Below are 20,579 nucleotides of genomic sequence, written 5' to 3'. Positions count from 1 at the left end.
GCTTCTGCTGCTTTTCAGTAAGTCACCCTAGTGATGGATTCATATCTACACTGCTCTTCAATGCTGAATAATGTCTTCCATGCTGCTGCTTCTGATTATCTGTTACAAACTGGCATGGGTGTAGGAATCCTTCATGTTTGCGTGTCCTGTATATGGGAGATCATAGCAAGTAATCTATACCACCTAATTCTGTGATATCTAAAAATTTGCAGATGAGGCAACAGAGGAAAGATTGGTAAAATATCTGCATACAAGTCATATGTTTTGTAAAATGGTGCCCCAGAGTCAATGTATAAATAAATCCCTGATAACTACGTTGCTCTTGCATAATAACATTTGTATTTTTGTCTAATTAGATATACAATGTTTTCTTCCACTTATATCATTAGCAAATTTCTGATTTAAATAAGTTTGATCAACCGTATGAGGAAGCGTGGCCGAGCGGTCAAGGGCGCTGGATTAAAGCTCCAGTCTCTCTGGAGACATTGGTTCTAATCCCACCAATGCCATTATTTATTTGGATCTAATTCTTACTAAAAATTAGGAAACGGTTGAGGAAGTAAAGGGGACTGAGAAATTAGGAGGCAGCGGTAATGCTATCCTATAATTTTGAACTGCAAAAGGTGGAAAACCTGCGAAAACTTTGATTTTAAGATTGGACTGTAGAAAGGCAGTTTTTAATGGACTCAGTAAAAAGGAAGGGAAGGTAGGATGTTCTAAAGGAAAGAAATGTCCAGGAAGGATGGGAGATTTTGCTAAATTAAATTCTCACTGCACAATCAGTAACATTCCCGAAGAGAAGGAAGAATGGAAAGCATTTATGGAGACCAGGATGGCTGAATACTGAACTTAAATAGCTTGCTAAAAAGGAACAAAGAAATGAATATCAGATGGAAACAAGGGTTCATATCTAAAGAAGAATATAATGCTGTCTGCAGGGAAAGCTGGGCTAGCGTTAGAAGAGCTAAAGCCAGTAATGAAGTGAGGCTTGCAAGAGAGACCAAAAGCAATAAGAAAGGATTTTGGAAGTAAGTCAAAAGTTAAAGAAATGCCAAAGATGCTATAGGATTTTTACAGGATGAAAAGGGTAAAGTGGTCAAAAATGATGTTGAGAAGACTGAACTTTTAAATTCCTATTTTGCTTCTGTGTTCTCTAAGAAAGCAAATGTAACATCAAGTGATCTTCACTGTGCTGTAGAAGAAAAGGAACATTTGAACAAGTCATACGTATGAATACTGCATATGAGTGGTCATGTTGGCTTTAGGCATCAGAATTAATTACATCATTTACCATCTATGTTACATCCATGTTGTAACGGTCTGGGAGGTGGAACCTCTGAGCTACTATACAATGGGGCGGTCCTTGTAAGGAAGCAGGTGGCTCCCAGGGACGGCGGGCAGGAAGTCATGGCAAGTGACAGGAAAAGTCTCTGGGTAGAAGGGCAGGAGGTCACGGCAAGTGACGTTAACAGTCTCTTGACAGGCAGGTGGTCACGGAGAGTGACAGCATTGTAATAGTCTCTAGACAGGCAGGTGGTCACGGCAAGTGACAGCAGGTAAGAGTCTCTAGACAGGCAGGTGGTCACGTCAAGTGAAGGTATAGCCTCCAGGTAGGCTAGCAGGCGGTTAGCAGGTGAGCGCTCCCAGTTGAACGGGTAAGAGTCTCTCGGCTGGCTGGCAGGTGGTCTCAGGCAGGTATCAGGCAGGCATCAGGCATGTATCAGGCAGGAGACAGTCAGGTGTCAGGCAAGTGTCAGGCAGGTATCAGGCAGGTATCAGCCAGGTATCAGGCAGGCATCAAGCAGGTATCAGGCAGGTGTTTCCTGATCCGCAGGCGAACTGGTCCATAGACAGACTGGTGGATGCAGGTAGACAGACTGTCGGACCGCAGGAATACAAGCAGGTAGACAGAGCTGGAAAGCAGACTGGCAACGGGACCTGAGGGCTGAAGCAGAGGTGAAAGGCTTTGCAACAACTTTGCTCGGGCACCTCCATTTTGGAGGAGGTGCCTTATATATGGGAGCTCCACCGGCAATTGGCCGGGTGACTCCTAAGGATGGCGCACGCGGCCCCTTCAAGAGAGAGGGAGCGCGCGTGCGCGCCCTAAGCAGAGTGCCCGGGAAGCGGCGAGCACTGCCAGCAGCGCGGGAAAAGGATGCCAAGGATGGAGCAGTGAGGTGAGAGGAGCGGCGTCTCTGCCTAGCAGGAGGCAGGGACGCCGACGCTACAGTACCCCCCCTTTAGGCCCCCCCTTTTTTAGGCTGGAGAGAAATTTATCTAGGATCAACGGGGCATGGATGTTCTCCCGGGGCTCCCACGTTCTCTCCAATCCACTAGAAAAAAGGTCTTTCCTCTGACCCTTTTGGTGGCCAGAATGTTCTTACCTCAAATTTGTATTCAGCGGAAACCAGAGCAGGAGGCGTACCTGTAGACTTGGAAAAAGAGTTAAGTACCACGGGTTTGAGGAGAGATACATGGAAGGAGTTGGGGATCCGCTAGTTGGCCGGGAGTTTCAATTTATAGGCCACCGGGTTGATTTGTTTAATAACTTACAGTGGGCCGATGAACCGAGGCCCTAACTTGTAGGAAGGAATCTTGAGCGGACATATTTGGACGAGAGCCAGACTTTATCTCCAGGATGGAATTGTGGCGGATCCAGACGTCTTTTGTCAGCCTGTTTCTTCATCCGCTCGGAGGACAGAAGAAGTGCGGATCTGGTACTCTCCCAAATGGAGGATAATTTGCTAACAAGAGGTTCCGCAGCCGGATTATCCACCGTGGCGGAGATGGGAAACGGGATCCGAGGATGTTGACTGTAGACAATAAAAAACGGGGATTCGGAGGAAGGCTTGCTCTCGTGATTATTATAGGAAAATTCAGCCCACGGTAAAAGATCCACCCAGTCAGAATGGTGGACATTAACAAAGTGCCGGAGGTAACTGGTTAAAGTTTGGTTGATCCGCTCTGCTTGACCATTGGACTGTGGGTGATAAGCAGAGGAGACGTCCAAGGTGACCCCCAGCAGTTTACACATGGCTCTCCAGAAGCGAGAGGTGAACTGATCTCCTCGGTCAGATACGATGTGGAGAGGGAGACCATGAAAACGGAAAATATGATGGATAAAGTCTTTAGCCAATTCGGATGCAGACGGAAGGCCCGGCAGGGGGATGAAGTGAGCCATCTTAGAGAAGCCGTCAGCGACCACCCAAATGACCGTGCAACCAGCAGAGACAGGGAGATCCGTTATAAAGTCCATGGCTATATGCTGCCACTGGGCAGTAGGTATGGGATGAGGCAGAAGGCAGCCGGCTGGCAGATGTCTTGGAACCTTGTTGCGGGCGCAGGACGCACAGGCTGAGACAAAGTCTATTACATCCTTGTGCAGGGTAGGCCACCAGTAATGCTGGGTAATAAGCTGGAGGGTCTTTTTCTGGCCAGCATGGCCAGCTAGCTTAGACGAATGTCCCCAGTGTAGGACTTTCTCACGATCAGGTACTGTTACGAACATCTTACCGGGTGGAAGACGATTTAGATCCATGGAAGCCACCAGCATTACCTTGGCTTGGGGTCGATGATGTGCTTTGGCTCCTCCTCTAGATCGGAAAACAAAAAGGATCAGGACAAGGCATCAGCTTTGATATTTTTGTCTGCCGGGCGAAAATGAAGAATGAAATCAAAGCGGGCGAAGAACAAGGACCACCGGGCTTGGCCCGGGTTAAGTCTTTGGGCACTATGGAGATAAGTCAAGTTTTTGCGATCCGTGTAGATTATTACCGGGTGAAGAGCCCCCTCGAGCAGTTAACGCCACTCCTCCAGTGCCAACTTAATGGCTAACAATTCTCGGTCTCCTATAGAATAATTGCGCTCAGATGAGGAGAAGAGTTTGGAGAAGAAGCCACAGGTTATCATTCTTCCGGATGACGACTTTTGGGTGAGCACCGCTCCAGCTCCGGAGGAGGAAGCGTTTACTTCTAAGAAGAATTGTTTGTTTCCGTCCGGACGGTGCAGCACAGGAGCGGTGGAGAAAGCTTGTTTCAAAGACAGGAAGGCCTCCTCTGCCTCGGGCGGCCATTCTTTTGGATTAGCGCCCTTACGGGTGAGCGCAGAGATAGGGGCAGTCCGGGAAGAGAAGTGCGGAATGAAGAGGCGGTAGTAGTTGGCGAAGACCAGGAACCGCTGGATAGCCTTCAACCCTTCTGGTCGGGGCCGCTTCTGGATGGCAGAAAGTTTCTCAGGATCCATTCGTAGGCTGGTACGAGAGATGATGTAGCCCAGAAATGGAAGTGAGGTCTGTTCAAAGAGGCACTTCTCAAATTTTGCGTAGAGGTGGTTTTGCCTGAGCCTGAGCAGGACCTGACGAACGTCCCTCCGGTGTGTCGGGAGATCCGGAGAGAAGACCAAGATGTCGTTCACGTATACCAACACGCAGGAGTAGAGAAGGTCAGGGAAGACATCATTGACCAACTCTTGAAAGACGGCGGGAGCATTACAGAGACCGAAGGGCATTACGAGGTATTCATAGTGGCCATCCCGGGTGTGGAATGCCGTCTTCCATTCGTCCCCCTGGAGGATACGAACCAGGTTATAGGCCCCACAGAGATCAAGCTTGGTGAAGACACTAGCACCCCTCAGACGGTCAAATAATTCAGGAATGAGCGGAAGGGGGTATTTATTCTTCACCGTGATCTGGTTAAGGCCTCTTTAGTCTATGCAGGGACGGAGTGAGCCGTCCTTCTTTTTAACGAAGAAGAAGCCTGCTCCCGCCGGGGAGGTGGATTTCTGGATAAACCCCCGGGCCATGTTCTCCTCGTTATATTCAGACACGGACCGGGACTCAGCAGTGGACAAAGGGTAGATACGCCCTCGGGGAGGAGTAGCGCCAGGTACCAAGTTGATAGGGCAATCGTATGGTCTATGAGGAGGTAATGTCTCTGCTTCCTTTTTATTAAAGACATCAGCATAAGACCAATAGTGTACAGGCAGGCCGGGTAGATTGTCCGGGGTAGGAGAAGGACGGGCAGGATGAACGGGAACTAAACAAGTCTTATGGCAGTCTTGCCCCAGCGAAGGACTTCTCCGATCTGCCAATCAAGCACAGGTGCATGTCTCTGGAGCCAAGGTAGGCCTAGCAAAAGGGCATGAGAGAGTCCAGGTAGAACATGAAAGAAGATGCTCTCAGAGTGCAGCATTCCCACCTGCAGAGTTATGGGTTCGGTGATAAGTTGGATGGGATGCGGTAAGAGACCCCCGTCCACGGAGCCGACAGATAAGGGTTCGACCAGAGGTTTGGTGGGAATGCGGTATTTCTCTACCAGGGACTGGGAAATGAGATTTCCGGCAGCTCCAGAATCAAGTTGAGCTAGTTCAAAGTAACGGTTTTCCCCGCAGATGACAGAGACTGACAGCATCAGAGATGGAGAGGGTTTATTCTTGTCTAGGACGACCTCTCTGAGCGATCCTAGGCACAGGCGTTTCCCGACCTCTCTGGGCAGGAACGGATCCGGTGCTCCTTACTGCCACAGTAGAAGCAGCTCCCCTCGGCACGGCGTGACTCTTGACGGGTCTTGACCATCTTGGTCTGGTCGACCTGCATAGGCTCGGGTGAGTGCGCCTGGGGAGTAAAAGAGGAAGTGACGTGATTCTGGAAGGTAGGAGCAAGGCAAGCAAACCTCCTCTCACGGGGTACCTCTTTGGTACGCTCCTGGAACCAGATGTCAATCCGGGTGGCAAGTGTTATTAAGTCGTCGAAAGTGGTAGGAATGTCCCGACCGGCAAGATCATCTTTAATACGGTCAGTTAGACCCTCCCAGAAGATGGACACCAGGGCATCGATATCCCAAGCAAGCTCAGAAGCAAGGGTACGGAGCCGTATGGCATATTGGCCCACGGTGAGACTCCCTTGACGGAGGCGTAGCAGAGATGAGGCTGATGAGGTCTTTCGTCCTGGTTCGTCGAAGACTTTCCGGAAGGCCGTGAGAAAGGCTGGCAGGTTGGACAACAGGGGGTCTCCTCTCTCCCATAGAGGATTTAGCCAAGGCAGCGGCTCCCCAGTGAGATGGGACATGATGAACGCCACTTTGGCTCGGTTGGTGGAAAACTGGTGTGCCAAAAGTTCGAAGTGCAGGGTGCACAGGTTAATGAAGCCCCGTGCCTGACCGGGATCTCCACCAAAACGAGGGGGGGCGGAATGGTGGGGACGGGAAGGGATGCCATGTTATTGATGGGCAGCGGCGCTGCCGGGGTAGTAGTTATGCGAGTGGAAGCAGCTCCCAATGAGGCAGTCAGTGTGTCCAGGCGGGAGTGAACACTACGCACGTGGCCCAAGATAGATTCCTGTTGGGACCTCTGACGGGAAAGTTCATGACATAGGTCCGAGAGCGAGGGAGTTTGGGTGCCACTGGGTTCCATGGCCCGAGCAAACTGTAACAGGTCTGGGAGGTGGAACCTCTGAGCTACTATACAAAGGGGCATTCCTTGTAAGGAAGCGGGTGGCTCCCAGGGAAGGCGGGCAGGTATTCACGGCAAGTGACAGGAACAGTCTCTGGGTAGAAGGGCAGGAGGTCACGGCAAGTGACGGGAACAGTCTCTTGACATGCGGGTGGTCACAGCAAGTGACAGCAGGTTAAGAGTCTCTAGGCAGGCAGGTGGTCACGGCAAGTGACAGCAGAGTAAGAGTCTCTAGACAGGCAGGTGGTCACGGCAAGTGACGGCAGAGCCTCCAGGTAGGCTAGGAGGCGGGTAGCAGGTGAGCGCTCCCAGGTGAGCGGGTAAGAGTCTCTTGTCTGGCTGGCAGGTGGTCACGGCAAATAACGGCAGAGCCTCCAGGTAGGCTAGCTGGCGGGTAGCAGGTGAGCGCTCCCAGGTGAGCGGGTAAGAGTCTCTAGGCTGGCTGGCAGGTGGTCTCAGGCAGGTATCAGGCAGGTATCAGACAGGTATCAGGCAGGAGACAGGCAGGTGTCAGGCAGGTGTCAGGCAGGTATCAGGCCTTATATATGGGAGCTCCATCGGCAATTGGCCGGGGACTCCTAAGGATGGCGCGCACGGCCCCTTTAAGAGAGAGGGAGCGCGCGTGCGTGTGCCCTAAGCACCGTGCCCGGGTAGTGGCGAGTGCTTCCAGCAGTGCGGGAAGAGCAAGCTGAGGACGGAGCAGGGAGGTGAGAGGAGCGGCGTCTCTGCCTAGCAGGAGGCAGGGACGACGATGCTACACATGTCAGTTCAATCAATGATCAACCATTCTCAAAATTTGCCAAAATAAACCTTGGTCCAAAGAATTCTAACTGCTAGCTCATAGTCCTGCTGCCTTTTTAGGGATGAGCAGAGAGATTAGCAAATATAAACAGAGCCATGCTGATTCTGCTGCTTTCTAGTAAGTCACCCTAGTGAAGGATTCATATCTACACTGCTCTGCATTGCTGAATAATGTCTTCCATGCTGCTGCTTCTGATTATCTGTTAAGTACAGGCAGGGGTGTAGGAATCCTTCATGTTTGAGTGTCCTGTATATGGGAGATCATAGCAAGTAATTTATACCACCTAATTCAGTGATATCTAAAAATTAGCGGATGAGCCAACAGAGGAGAGATTGGTAAATTATCTGCATACAAGTCATATGTTTTGTAAAATGGTGCCCCAGAGTCAATGTATAAATAAATCCCTGTTAACTTCATTGCTCATGCATAACTGAGATTTTAAGATTGGACTGTAGAAAGGCAGTTTTTAATGGACTCAGTAAAAAGGAAGGGAAGGTAGGATGTTCTAAAGGAAAGAAATGTCCAGGAAGGATGGGAGATTTTGCTAAATTAAATTCTCCCCGCACAATCAGTAACAATCCCGAAAAGAAGGAAGCATTTATGGAGACCAGGATGGCTGAATCCTGAACTTAAAAGCTTGCTAAAAAGGAACAAAGAAATGAATATCAAATGGAAAGAAGGGTTCATATCTACAGAAGAATATAATGCTGTCTGCAGGGAAAGCTGGGCTAGCGTTTGAAGAGCTAAAGCCAGTAATGAAGTGTGGCTTGCAAGAGAGACCAAAAGCAATAAGAAAGGATTTTGGAAGTAAGTCAAAAGTTAAAGAAAAGCCAAAGATGCTATAGGATCTTTAAAGGATGAAAAGGGTAAAGTGGTCAATAATGATGTTGAGAAGACTGAACTTTTAAATTCCTATTTTGCTTCTGTGTTCTCTAAGAAAGCAAATGTAACATCAAGTGATCTTCACTGTGCTGGAGAAGAAAAGGAACATGTGAAAAAGTCACACATATGAATACTGCATATGAGAGGTCATGTTTGCTTTAGGCGTCAGAATTAATTACATCATTTACCATCTATGTTACATCCATGTCAGTTCAATCAATGATCAACCATTCTCAAAATTTGCCAAAATCAATCTTGGTCAAAAGAAGTCTAACTGCTAGCTCATATCCCTGCTGCCTTTTTAGGGTTATCAATACAGGATGAGCAGAGTGATAAGCAAATATAAACAGAGCCAAGCTGCTTCTGCTGCTTTCCAGTAAGTCACCCTAGTGATGGATTCATAGCTACACTGCTCTGCACTGCTGTATAATGTCTTCCTCTGCTGCTTCTGATTATCTATTACGTACAGGCAGGGGTGTAGGAATACTTCATGTTTGAGTGTCCTGTATATGGGAGATCATAGCAAGTAATCTATACCACCTAATTCAGTGATATCTAAAAATTAGCTGATGAGCCAACAGAGGAAAGATTAGAAAAATATCTGGATACAAGTCATATGTTTTGTAAAATGGTGCCCCAAAGTCAATGTACAAAGAAATCCCTGATAACTACGTTGCTGTTGCATAATAACATTTGTCTTTTTGTCTAATAGGATGTCAAATATTTTCTGCCACTTTCATCAATAGCAAACTTCTGATATAAATAAGTTTGATCATCTGTATGAGGAAGCGTGGCCGAGCTGTCAAAGGTGCTTGATTTAGGCTACAGTCTCACTGGAGGCTTGGGTTCAAATCCCACTGCTGCTAATATTTATTTGGATCTAATTTTTACCCAAAATGAGGAAACGGTTTAGGAAGTAAAGGGGATTGAGAATTTAGGAGGTTGCGATCATGCTATCCTATAATTTTGAACTACAAAAGGAGGAAAACCTGCGAAAACTGAGATTTTAAGATAGGACTGTAGAAAGGCAGTTTTTAATGGACTCAGTAAAAAGTAAGGAAAGGTAGGATGTTCTAAAGGAAAGAAATGTCCAGGAAGGATGGAAAATTTTGCTAAATTAAATTCTCACTGCACAATCAGTAACAATCCCGAAAAGAAGGAAGAATGGAAAGCATTTATGGAGATCAGGATGGCTGAATACTGAACTTAAAAACTTGCTAAAAAGGAACAAAGAAATGAATATCAGATGGAAAAAAGGGTTCATATCTAAAGAAGAATATAATGTTGTCTGCAGGGAAAGATGGGCTAGCGTTAGAAGAGCTAAAGCCAGTAATGAAGTGAGGCTTGCAAGAGAGACCAAAAGCAATAAGAAAGGATTTTGGAAGTAAGTCAAACGTTAAAGAAATGCCAAAGATGCTATATCATTTTTACAGGATGAAAAGGGTAAAGTGGTCAAAAATGATGTTGAGAAGACTGAACTTTTAAATTCCTATTTTGCTTCTGTGTTCTCTAAGAAAGCAAATGTAATATCAAGTGATCTTCACTGTGCTGTAGAAGAAAAGTAACATGTGAACAAGTCATACGTATGAATACTGCATATGAGTTGTCATGTTGGCTTTAGGCATCAGAATTAATTACATCATTTACCATCTATGTTACATCCATGTTGTAACGGGTCTGGAAGGTGGAACCTCTGAGCTGCTATACAAAGGGGCAGTCCTTGTAAGGAAGCGGGTGGCTCCCAGGGAAGGCGGGCAGGTAGTCACGGCAAGTGACAGGAACAGTTTCTTGACAGGCGGGTGGTCACGGCATGTGACAGCAGGGTAAAAGTCTCTAGACAGACAGGTGGTCACGGCAAGTGACAGCAGGTAAGAGTCTCTAGACAGGCAGGTGGTCACGGCAAGTGATGGCAGAGCCTCCAGGTAGGCTAGCAGGCGGTTAGCAGGTGAGCGCTCCCAGGTGAGCGGGTAAGAGTCTCTTGGCTGGCTGGCAGGTGGTCACGGCAAGTGACTGCAGAGCCTCCAGTTAGGCTAGCTGGTGGGTAGCAGGTGAGCGCTCCCAGGTGAGCGGGTAAGAGTCTCTTGGCTGGCTGGCAGGTGGTCTCAGGCAGTTATCAGGCAGGTATCAGGCAGGAGACCGGCAGGTGTCAAGCAGGTGTCAGGCAGGTATCAGGCAGGTATCAGGCAGGTGTCAGGCAGGTGCTTCCTGATCCGCAGGCGGACTGGTCCATAGACAGAATGGCAGATGCAGGTAGACAGACTGTCGGACCGCAGGAATACAAGCAGGTAGACAGAGCTGGAAAGCAGACTGGCAACGGGACCTGAGGGCTGAAGCAGAGGTGAAAGGCTTTGCAACAACTTTGCTTGGGCACCTCCATTTTGGAGGAGGTGCCTTATATATGGGAGCTCCACCGGCAATTGGCCGGGGACTCCTAAGGATGGCGCATGCGGCCCCTTTAAGAGAGAGGGAGCACGCGTGCGTGCCCTAAGCACAGTGCCCGGGAAGCGGCGAGCGCTGCCAGCGGCGCGGGAAAAGGACGCCGAGGATGGAGCAGGGAGGTGAGAGGAGCGGCATCTCTGCCTAGCAGGAGGCAGGGATGCCGACGCTACAGTATCCCCCCCTTTAGGCCCCCCCTTTTTTAGGCCGGAGAGAAATTTATCAAGGATGAGCGGGGCATGAATGTTCTCCCGGGTCTCCCACGTTCTCTCCTCATTACCAAACCCCTTCCAATCCACTAGAATAAAGGTCTTTCCTCTTACCCTTTTGGTGGCCAGAATGTTCTCTACTAGTGTTGAGCGAACATGCTCAACACTGCTCGGTACTTGCCCGAGCATCATGCTACTTGGGATGTTCGGCGAGCACCGAGCATTTCCGGGTTACTCGGGCGGGAGCTCGGGTCTCCGCCCTGCATGTTTGGTGCTCTTTACAGAGCCAATGAACATGCAGGGATTGCCAGCCAGTCACTGTAATGCTGCAGCCATGTTGGTTGTGGGCATTACAGTGATTGGCAGGCCGCACAGCATCACCTCGAGTATTTAAAACCGAGCGCCGCCATCTTGGACACAGTTGCTCCGGATTAGACAGTTTAGGGACTGCGCTGCTGATTTAGGGAGAGATATAAACTGCAAAATCGTTAGTGTAGGGTCTGTAAAGGCTGCCAGAACAAACAAACAGTCCTTTTCAGGACTAATATCCATCCCAGATACCAGGCAGGCAGGCTGTATAGGAGACACAGTGGTTATACAAGCAAACGCTGCATTACAGTCCTGTGTGCTCCGGTTGCTGAAATTGCTGGACTTAGCACCTGGTGTCGGGGGCCAGGAAAAATCCTTTTGGTGTGTCCCCCCCACCCCCCCAAAAAAAGCGTATCTCTGATTTTTCAGACACAAATATAACTGTTGAAAATAGTCTGGTGTAGGCTAGAGAAACAGAAGTGTTGTTTTGCACTTCCACGGTTCAAACCTCTGTATTATCCGTTGTGGGCCATTTGTATCTAAAAAAAAAACAGTTTAAGTGTGTCGCTCACTGTTCAGCCGCAAATCTATATATTTAAAAAAGTCTGGTATACCCCAGTAAACAATAACTGTGGTTTTGCCATCACACTGTAAAAAATCTCTATTATTCAGCTTTTGGTAGTTTTTTCCGTAAAGAAAAATAGTAGTGTCTCCTGACTGTTGTGACACAAAAATATATCTGTTGAAAATAGTCTTGTGTAGGCCCGACATCCCAGTGTGGTTTTGCAGTTCCACGGGTCAAATCGCTGTACTATCCAGGTTTGGGCCTTTGATATCTAAAAAAAAAGCAGTTTGAGTGTGTCGCTCACTGTTCAGCCGCAAATATCTCTATTTAAAAAAGTGTGGTATACCCCAGTAAACAATAACTGTGGTTTTGCCATCCCACGGTAAAAAATCTCTATTATTCAGCTTTTGGTAGTTTTTTCCGTAAAGAAAAGCAGTAGTGTCTCCTGACTGTTGTGACACAAAAATATATCTGTTGAAAATAGTCTTGTGTAGGCCCCACATCCCAATGTGGTTTCGAAGTTCCACGGGTCAGATCGCTGTACTATCCAGTTTTGGGCCTTTGGTATCTAAAAAAAAAGCAGTTTGAGTGTGTCGCTCACTGTTCAGCCGCAAATATCTCTATTTAAAAAAGTGTGGTATACCCCAGTAAACAATAACTGTGGTTTTCCTCTTCCACGGTTCTAACCTACTCTTTATTACGCTTTTTCCATTGATAGTGCAAGTGTAAGCTATTTTACTTCATTTACAATGGGCAAGGCACGTGGCAAGTGAACGTTCTGGTGATGGTTCGTGCAGAGGACGGGGCCGTGGCCAAGGTGAAAATGTGCCACAATCAACAGTCATATCTTCTCGCTCCCACTTCTTGACCGAATTGCTAGGGAAGCACAGAACAACACCAGTATTGAGAACTGATCAGTGTGAACAGGTTATTAATTGGATAGCAGATAATAATTCTAGTTACCTGGGCACCACCTCCGGTCTGTCTTCCACACGGTCAACTCTTAGTAGCCGTGAGTCTCGACCGCATACTCCTCCTCACCCTGATGCTCCTTCCTCCCACCATGCCGAGTGTCGTCGGACAGCAAGTGATCCCACACTTGGACACTCTGAAGAGCTGTTCACTGGTCCATTTCCATATTTGGGCCCCTCGCCTGATACGCTTGAAGTGGTGGAAGAGGAGATCCCATGTTGCGATGCCCAAATATTTGAACAGCCATGGCCACAGGAAGCCGACGTTGGCAATCTGTCACAGGAGGTGGATGATGACGAGACACAATTGCCAGGAAGTGAGGAGGAGGATCGTGGTGTGCAAGTGGAAGAGGAGGAGGTGGTGGATGATCTAGTAACTGACCCAACGTGGAAGGAGGACATGCAGAGTGAGGCCAGCAGCACACAGGGGGAGGGAGGCAGAGTACCCCAACAGGTAGGAAGAAGCAGTGTGGTGGCCGCAGACAGAAGGCAGGCAACCGTTCCCCGTAACACCAACACGAGGGACGTTGCCAGTGCAAGCGGTAGGTCTTCCAGAGTCTGGAAATTTTTTAAAGACTCTGCTGTTAACCCCAAAAAGGCCATATGTTCCACCTGCCATGCCAGCATCAGCAGGGGTGACAAAACTACCAGCCTGACCATTACCAGCATGATCAGGCACATGGCAGCAAAGCACCCGACTTTGTGGGCCGAAACCCAGGGTCCACGACCAGTGTCAGGGGGTGTCACCACTGCTTCTTCCACTGTTGTGCGTGCAATAGAACCCCCTGTTGTGTGTGCAAGGCAATCCCCTGTCCATACTGCATGTAAAGATGCCCCCTCCTCTCAGTCTTCACTTGTTATGGCAGTTTCTCAAGAAACAGCATTAACGTCCACGTCCATGTCCCACCGCAGCGTTCAATTGTCCATATCTCAAACCTTTGAACGAAAGCAGAAATTCGCAGCTAGCGCCCCACAGGCCACAGTCCTAAATTCACACATTTCACGACTGCTTGCGTTGGAAATGCTGCCTTTTAGGCTGGTGGAGACGGAATCCTTCCGCAATCTTATGGCGGTGGCCGTCCCTCGGTACTCGGTCCCCAGCCGACACTATTTTGCCCGGTGTGCCATCCCCGAACTACACAAGCACGTGTCCCAAAGCATCTGCCGTGTCCTCAACAACGCAGTTACTGGGAGAGTCCAACTGACAACGGACACGTGGACAAGTGCTTGTGGCCAGGGACGGTACATCTCTCTGACGGCACACTGGGTAAACATAGTGGAAGCCGGGACCCAGTCGGACCTTGGGACGGAACACATCCTCCCCACACCGAGGATTGCGGGCCCTATGTCAGTCAGAGTTGCCCCTACAGTGTACAGATCCTGCGCATCCTCCTCCTCCTCCTCCTTATGTTCAGCCACCATCTCAGATATCACCACATCAGTTACAAGCTGGAAGCATTGCAGTACTGCCTCCGCCAAGCGGCAACAGGCTGTGCTGAAACTCATAAGCTTAGGTGATAAACCTCACACTGCTTGTGAGTTGTGGACAGCTGTGAAAGAGCAGGCAGAACTGTGGCTGAGACCGCTGAACCTACATCCCGGCATGGTCGTGTGTGACAATGGCCGTAACTTGGTGGCGGCTCTGAGGTGAGGTGAGATCACACACGTACCATGCCTGGCTCATGTGCTTAACCTCGTGGTTCAGCGGTTTCTTAAATCATAGCCTGAGTTGCCAGAGCTGCTCGTGAAAGTACGCCACCTGTCCGTTCATTTTCGCAAGTCGACTACAGCTTCCGCCGCCATTGCTGTGTTGCAGCAGCGTTTGCAGCTTCCGGCAAACCGACTGATGTGTGATGTCCCCACACCATGGAACTCTACCCTCCACATGTTGCAAAGGATTTGTGAGCAGAAGAGAGCAGTTGTGGAGTACCAGCTGCAACACGGCCATCGATATTCAGGTCAGACTCCACACATAAGACCTCAGGAGTGGACCTGGATGTCTGACATATGTACCATCCTGACAAACTTTGAGGAGGCCACCAAGATGGTGAGTGGCGATGACTCGATCATTAGTGTCAGCATCCCACTTGTCTGTCTTTTGCAATGCTCTCTGTAGAGAATTAAAGAGGAGGCATTGCAGCCAGAGTATGATGAGATGGATCAAGAAGCCGTAGCGGGCGATTACACACAGCCCAGCCTCATCTCATCCCAACGTGCATTGGGGGACAATGAGGGAGAGGAGGAGGAGGAGGAGGAGAAAGAACAGGAGCTGCTATCATGCGCTGTAGACGGTAGTACTTGTACAAGGGTCATACCGTCGGTTCAGCGTGGGTGGCCTGAGGACAGGGGGGAGGAGGAAGAGGAGGAGGAGGAGAGCATGGTCAGTCGTCATCTTGGTGAGGACACGGAAATCTTGCCCGTTACCAGTCTGGCATGCATGGCTGACTTTATGTTACGCTGCCTTAATCGTGACCCTCGCGTTGTCAAAATGTTGGGTGACAGTCATTACTGGTTGGTGACACTTGTAGACCCCCGCTACAAGGAGAACTTTCACTCTCTTATTCCTGAGGTGGAGAGGTCTACAAAAATGGGGCAGTACCAGAAGGCCCTTGCTGCAGAACTCTTAAAAAAATTCCCATCTGAACACGCTAGCGGCAGAGGTCACAGTTCGTTGCCCAACCAAGGCGTACAGGCGAGAGAGATGCAACTCCAATCCAGCAGAGGTAGGGTAAACACTGTCAACGTTCTGGGACAGTTTTCTGACACCCGCGCAGCTTACAGGCCCTGAGGCGCGGGGTACTCTCACAAGGAGTGGAAAGTTTCAAAAGATGGTGAGGGAGTACCTTGCCGACCGTACCAGCGTCCTCCGTGATTCCTCTGTGCCTTTTAATTATTGGATATAGAAGCTGGACACTTGGAATGAACTCTCTCTGTACGACTTGGAGGTCCTGGCCTGCCCTGCCGCTAGCGTGTTATCGGAGCGTGTTTTTAGTGCCGCTGGGGGAATTATAACTGATAAGCGCACTCGCCTGTCAACTGACAATGCTGACAAGCTGACCCTTATCAAAATGAACAAGGGCTGGATTGGGCCAGACTTCTCATCACCACCAAATGACAGCAGAGTAACATAAAGTCAAATCCACTGTGTTATTTCGGGAGGTGTATTCATATGCACCGCTTCACACCCACACATGGGTATACGCTTCCTCTTTTCGGCTGTTTTATCTTCTTCTCCTTATCCTCAGCCTCCACCACCACTATACCACCAGGGAGCCAGCATTGCAAGTTCCTCCATCCTTATTTTGGCAGCTTTTGCTTGCAAGGCATAAGCAAATACTATTGGACACCCACTCCTCAATAATGGGACATATGTTTGTAATATGGTGTACTGCATGGCTCTTGTAAGGGGCATTGCAAGTTGCTCCGTCATAATTTTTGGCAGCTTTTGCTTGGAAAGCATAAGCAAATACTATGTGAGACACACTCCCCAATAATGGGACTTATGTTTGTAATATGCTGTACTGCATGGCTCTTGTAAGGGGCATTGCAAGTTGCTCCGTCCTAATTTTTGGCAGCTTTTGCTTGCAAGGCATAAGCAAATACTATGGGAGGCCAACTACCCAATAATGGGACTTATGTTTGTAATATGCTGTACTGCATGGCTCTTGTAAGGGGCATTGCAAGTTGCTCCGTCCTAATTTTTGGCAGCTTTTGCTTGCAAGGCATAAGCAAATACTATGGGAGACCCACTCCCCAATAATGGGACTTATGTTTGTAATATGCTGTACTGCATGGCTCTTGTAAGGGTCATTACAAGTTGCTCCGTCCTAATTTTTGGCAGCTTTTGCTTGGAAAGCATAAGCAAATACTATGGGAGACCCACTCCCCAATAATGGGACTTAAGTTTGTAATATGCTGTACTGCATGGCTCTTGTAAGGGGTATTGCAAGTTGCTCCGTCCTAATTTTTGGCAGCTTTTGCTTGCAAAGGTATAAGCAAATACTATGGGAGACCCACACCCCAATAATGGGACTTATGTTTGTAATATGCTGTACTGAATGGCTCTTGTAAGGGGCATTGCAAGTTGCTCCGTCCTAATTTTTGGCAGCTTTTGCTTGCAAGGCATAAGCAAATACTATGGGACACCCACTCCCCAATAATGGGACTTTTGTTTGTAATATGCTGTACTGCTTGTGACGCGCCCCTGGGCCGTGTGCACACGTGTGTTTGATACCCGGTGCCGGGTCTCTGGGGTCTGTAGTCTCCGTGGCGGTGACCCGGTCCCGTGGCTCAGGCTGGTCAAACCAGTGGCAGTCTTTCTTAGGTTTTGAGGTTAATTGTCCGACTGCGCCGCCCGTGGATTGTGGTCAGGGAGTACCACCACTGCGAGGCAGACCGCTGAGGCTGGTGTTGTGTGCGCAGCAGAGAATGGGATAACTCCCCATGGGAGGAGTATAGCCTCAGGGCAGTGAGTGTGGATGATGGAGGGTTCCATGGCCCGAGCAAACTGTAACGGGTCTGGGAGGTGGAACCTCTGAGCTACTATACAAAGGGGCAGTCCTTGTAAGGAAGCAAGTGGCTCCCAGGGAAGGTGGGCACGTTGTCACGGGAAGTGAAAGGAACAGTCTCTGGGTAGAAGGGCAGGAGGTCACGGCAAGAGACGGGAACAGTCTCTTGACAGGCGGGTGGTCACAGCAAGTGACAGCAGGGTAACAGTCTCTAGACAGGCAGGTGGTCACGGCAAGTGACAGCAGGGTAAGAGTCTCTAGACAGGCAGGTGGTCACCGCAAGTGACGGCAGAGCTTCCAGGTTGGCTGGCAGGCGGGTAGCAGGTGAGCGCTCCCAGGTGAGCGTGTAACAGTCTCTCGGATGGCTGGCAGGTGGTCATGGCAAGTGACGGCAGAGCCTCCAGGTAGGCTAGCTGGCGGGTAGCAGGTGAGCGCTCCCAGGTGAGCGGGTAAGAGTCTCTTGGCTGGCTGGCAGGTTGTCTCAGGCAGGTATCAGGCAGGTATCAGGCAGGTATCAGGCAGGAGACAGTAAGGTGTCAGGCAGGTGTCAGGCAGGTATCAGGCAGGTATCAGGCAGGTGCTTCCTGATCCGCAGGTGGACAGGTCCATAGACAGACAGGCGGATGCAGGTAGACAGACTGTCGGACCGCAGGAATACAAGCAGGTAGACAGAGCTGGAAAGCATACTGGCAATGGGACCTGAGGGCTGAAGCAGAGGTGAAAGGCATTGCAACAACTTTTCTCGGGCACCTCCATTTTGGAGGAGGTGCATTATATAAGGGAGTTCCACCGGCAATTGGCCGGGGACTCATAAGGATGGTGCGCGTGGCCCCTTTAAGAGAGAGGGAGCGTGCGCGCGCCCTAAGCACAGTGCCCGGGAAGTGGCGAGCGCGGGAAGAGGACGCCGAGAATGGAGCAGGGAGGTTAGAGGAGCGGCGTCTCTGCCTACACATCTGCGAAAACTGAGATTTTAAGATTGGACTGTAGAAAGGCAATTTTTAATGGACTCAGTTAAAAGGAAGGAAATATAGGATGTTCTAAAGGAAAGAAATGTCCAGGAAGGATGGGAGATTTTGCTAAATTAAATTCTCACTGCACAATCAGTAACAATACCGAAAAGAAGGGAGAATGGAAAGCATTTATGGAGACCAGGATGGTTGAATACTGAACTTAAAAGCTTGCTAAAAAGGAACAAAGAAATGAATATCAAATGGAAAGAAGGGTTCATATCTAAAGAAGAATATAATGCTGTCTGCAGGGAAAGCTGGACTAGCGGTAGAATAGCTAAAGCCATTAATGAAGTGAGACTTTCAAGAGACCAAAAGCAATAAGAAAGGATTTTGGAAGTAAGTCAAAAGTTAAAGAAAAGCCAAAGATGCTACAGAATTTTTAAAGGATGAAAAGGGTAAAGTGGTCATTAATGATGTTGAGAAGACTGAACTTTTAAATTCCTATTTTGTTTCTGTGTTCTCTAAGAAAGCAAATGTAACATCAAGTGATCTTCACTGTGCTGTAGAAGAAAAGGAACATGTGAACAAGTCATACGTATGAATACTGCATATGAGTGGTCATGTTGGCTCTAGGCATCAGAATTAATTACAACATTTACCATCTACTGTATGTTACATCCATGTCAGTTCAATCAATGATCAACCATTCTCAAAATTTGCCATAATCAATCTTGGTCAAAAGCAGTCTAACTGCTAGCTCATATCCCTGCTGCCTTTTTAGGATTATCAATACAGGATGAGCAGAGTGATTAGCAAACATAAACAGAGCCATGCTGCTTCTGCTGCTTTCCAGTAAGTCACCCTAGTGATGGATTCATAGCTACATTGCTCTGCTCTGCTGTATAATGTCTTCCTTGCTGCTGCTTCTGATTATCTGTTATGTGCAGGCAGGGGTGTAGGAATCCTTCATGTTTGAGTGTCCTGTATATGGGAGATCATAGCAAGTAATCTATACCACCTAATTCAGTGATATCTAAAAATTAGCGGATGAGCCAACAGAGGAAATATTAGTTAAATATCTGGATACAAGTCATATGTTTTGTAAAATGGTGCCCCAGAGTCAATGTACAAACAAATCCCTGATAATTACGTTACTGTTGCATAATAATATTTGTCTTTTTGTCTAATTGGATATAAAATATTTTCTGCCACTTTCATCAAAAGCAAACTTCTGATATAAATAACGTTTATTATCTGTATGAGGTAGCGTGGCCGAGTGGTCTAAGGCGCTGGCTTAAGGCTCCAGTCTCTCTGGAGGCGTGGATTCAAATCCCACTGCTGCCATTATTTATTTGGATCTAATTTTTACCAAAAATTAGGAAACAGTTGAGGAAGTAAAAGGGATTAAGGACTTAGGAGGCAGCGATCATGCTATCCTATAATTTTGAACTACAATAGGAGGAAAACCTGCAAAAACTGAGATTTTAAGATTGGACTGTAGAAAGGCAGTTTTTAATGGACCCAGTAAAAAGGTAGGAAAGGTAGTATGCTCTAAAGGAAAGAAATGTCCAGAAAGGATGGGACATTTTGCTAAATTAAATTCTCACTGAACAATCAGTAACAATTCCGAAAAAAAGGAAGAATGGAAAGCATTTCTGGAGACCAGGATGGCTGAATACTGAACATAAAAACTTTCTAAAAACGTACAAAGAAATGAATATCAGATGGAAAGAAGGGTTCATATCAAAAGAATAATATAATGCTGTCTGCAGGGAAAGCTGGGCTAGTGATAGAAGAGCTAAAGCCAGTAATGAAGTGAGGCTTGCAAGAGAGACCAAAAGCAATAAGAAAGGATTTTGGAAAGTAAGTCAAAAGTTAAAGAAAAGCCAAAGATGCTATAGGATTTTTAAAGGATGAAAAGGGTAAAGTGGTCTAAAATGATGTTGAGAAGACTGAACTTTTAAATTCCTATTTTGCTTCTGTGTTCTCTAAGAAAGCAAATGCAACATCAAGTGATCTTCACTGTGCTGTAGAAGAAAAGGAACATGGGAACAAGTCTTACGTATGAATACTGCATATGAGTGGTCATGTTGGCTTTAGGCATCAGAATTAATTTCATCATTTACCATCTGCTGTATGTTACATCCATGTTAGTTCAATCAATGATCAACCATTCTCAAAATTTGCCAAAATAAATCTTGGTCAAAAGAAGTCAAACTGGTAGCTCATATCCCTGCTGCCTTTTTAAGGTTATCAATACAGGATGAGCAGAGTGATTAGCAAATATAAACAGAGCCATGCTGCTTCTGCTGCTTTCCAGTAAGTCACCCTAGTCATGAATTCATAGCTACACTGCTCTGCACAGCTGTATAATGTCTTCCTTGCTGCTGCTTCTGATTATCTGTTACATACAGGCAGGGATGTAGGAATCCTTCAGGTTTGATTGTCCTGTATATGGGAGATCATAGCAAGTAATCTATACCACCTAATTCAGTGATAT

At 47.8% G+C, this 20,579-nt stretch overlaps 1 non-coding gene across 1 annotated transcript; it reads left to right on the top strand.

Moving 5' to 3' along the window:
• The first annotated feature begins 19,341 nt into the window (after window positions 1-19,341).
• On the top strand, window positions 19,342-19,423 carry TRNAL-AAG (transfer RNA leucine (anticodon AAG)). The gene has a single exon. It is a non-coding gene; the product is annotated as a tRNA-Leu (tRNA).
• Window positions 19,424-20,579: the final 1,156 nt, after the last annotated feature.

This window comes from Phyllobates terribilis, unplaced genomic scaffold (assembly GCF_046119375.1).
Source record: "Phyllobates terribilis strain yellow unplaced genomic scaffold, ASM4611937v1 Scaffold_11__3_contigs__length_659146591, whole genome shotgun sequence".
NCBI lineage: Eukaryota > Metazoa > Chordata > Amphibia > Anura > Dendrobatidae > Phyllobates > Phyllobates terribilis.
Note: the sequence above shows the minus strand (reverse complement) of the source record. Positions and strands in the feature narration are given on the sequence as shown.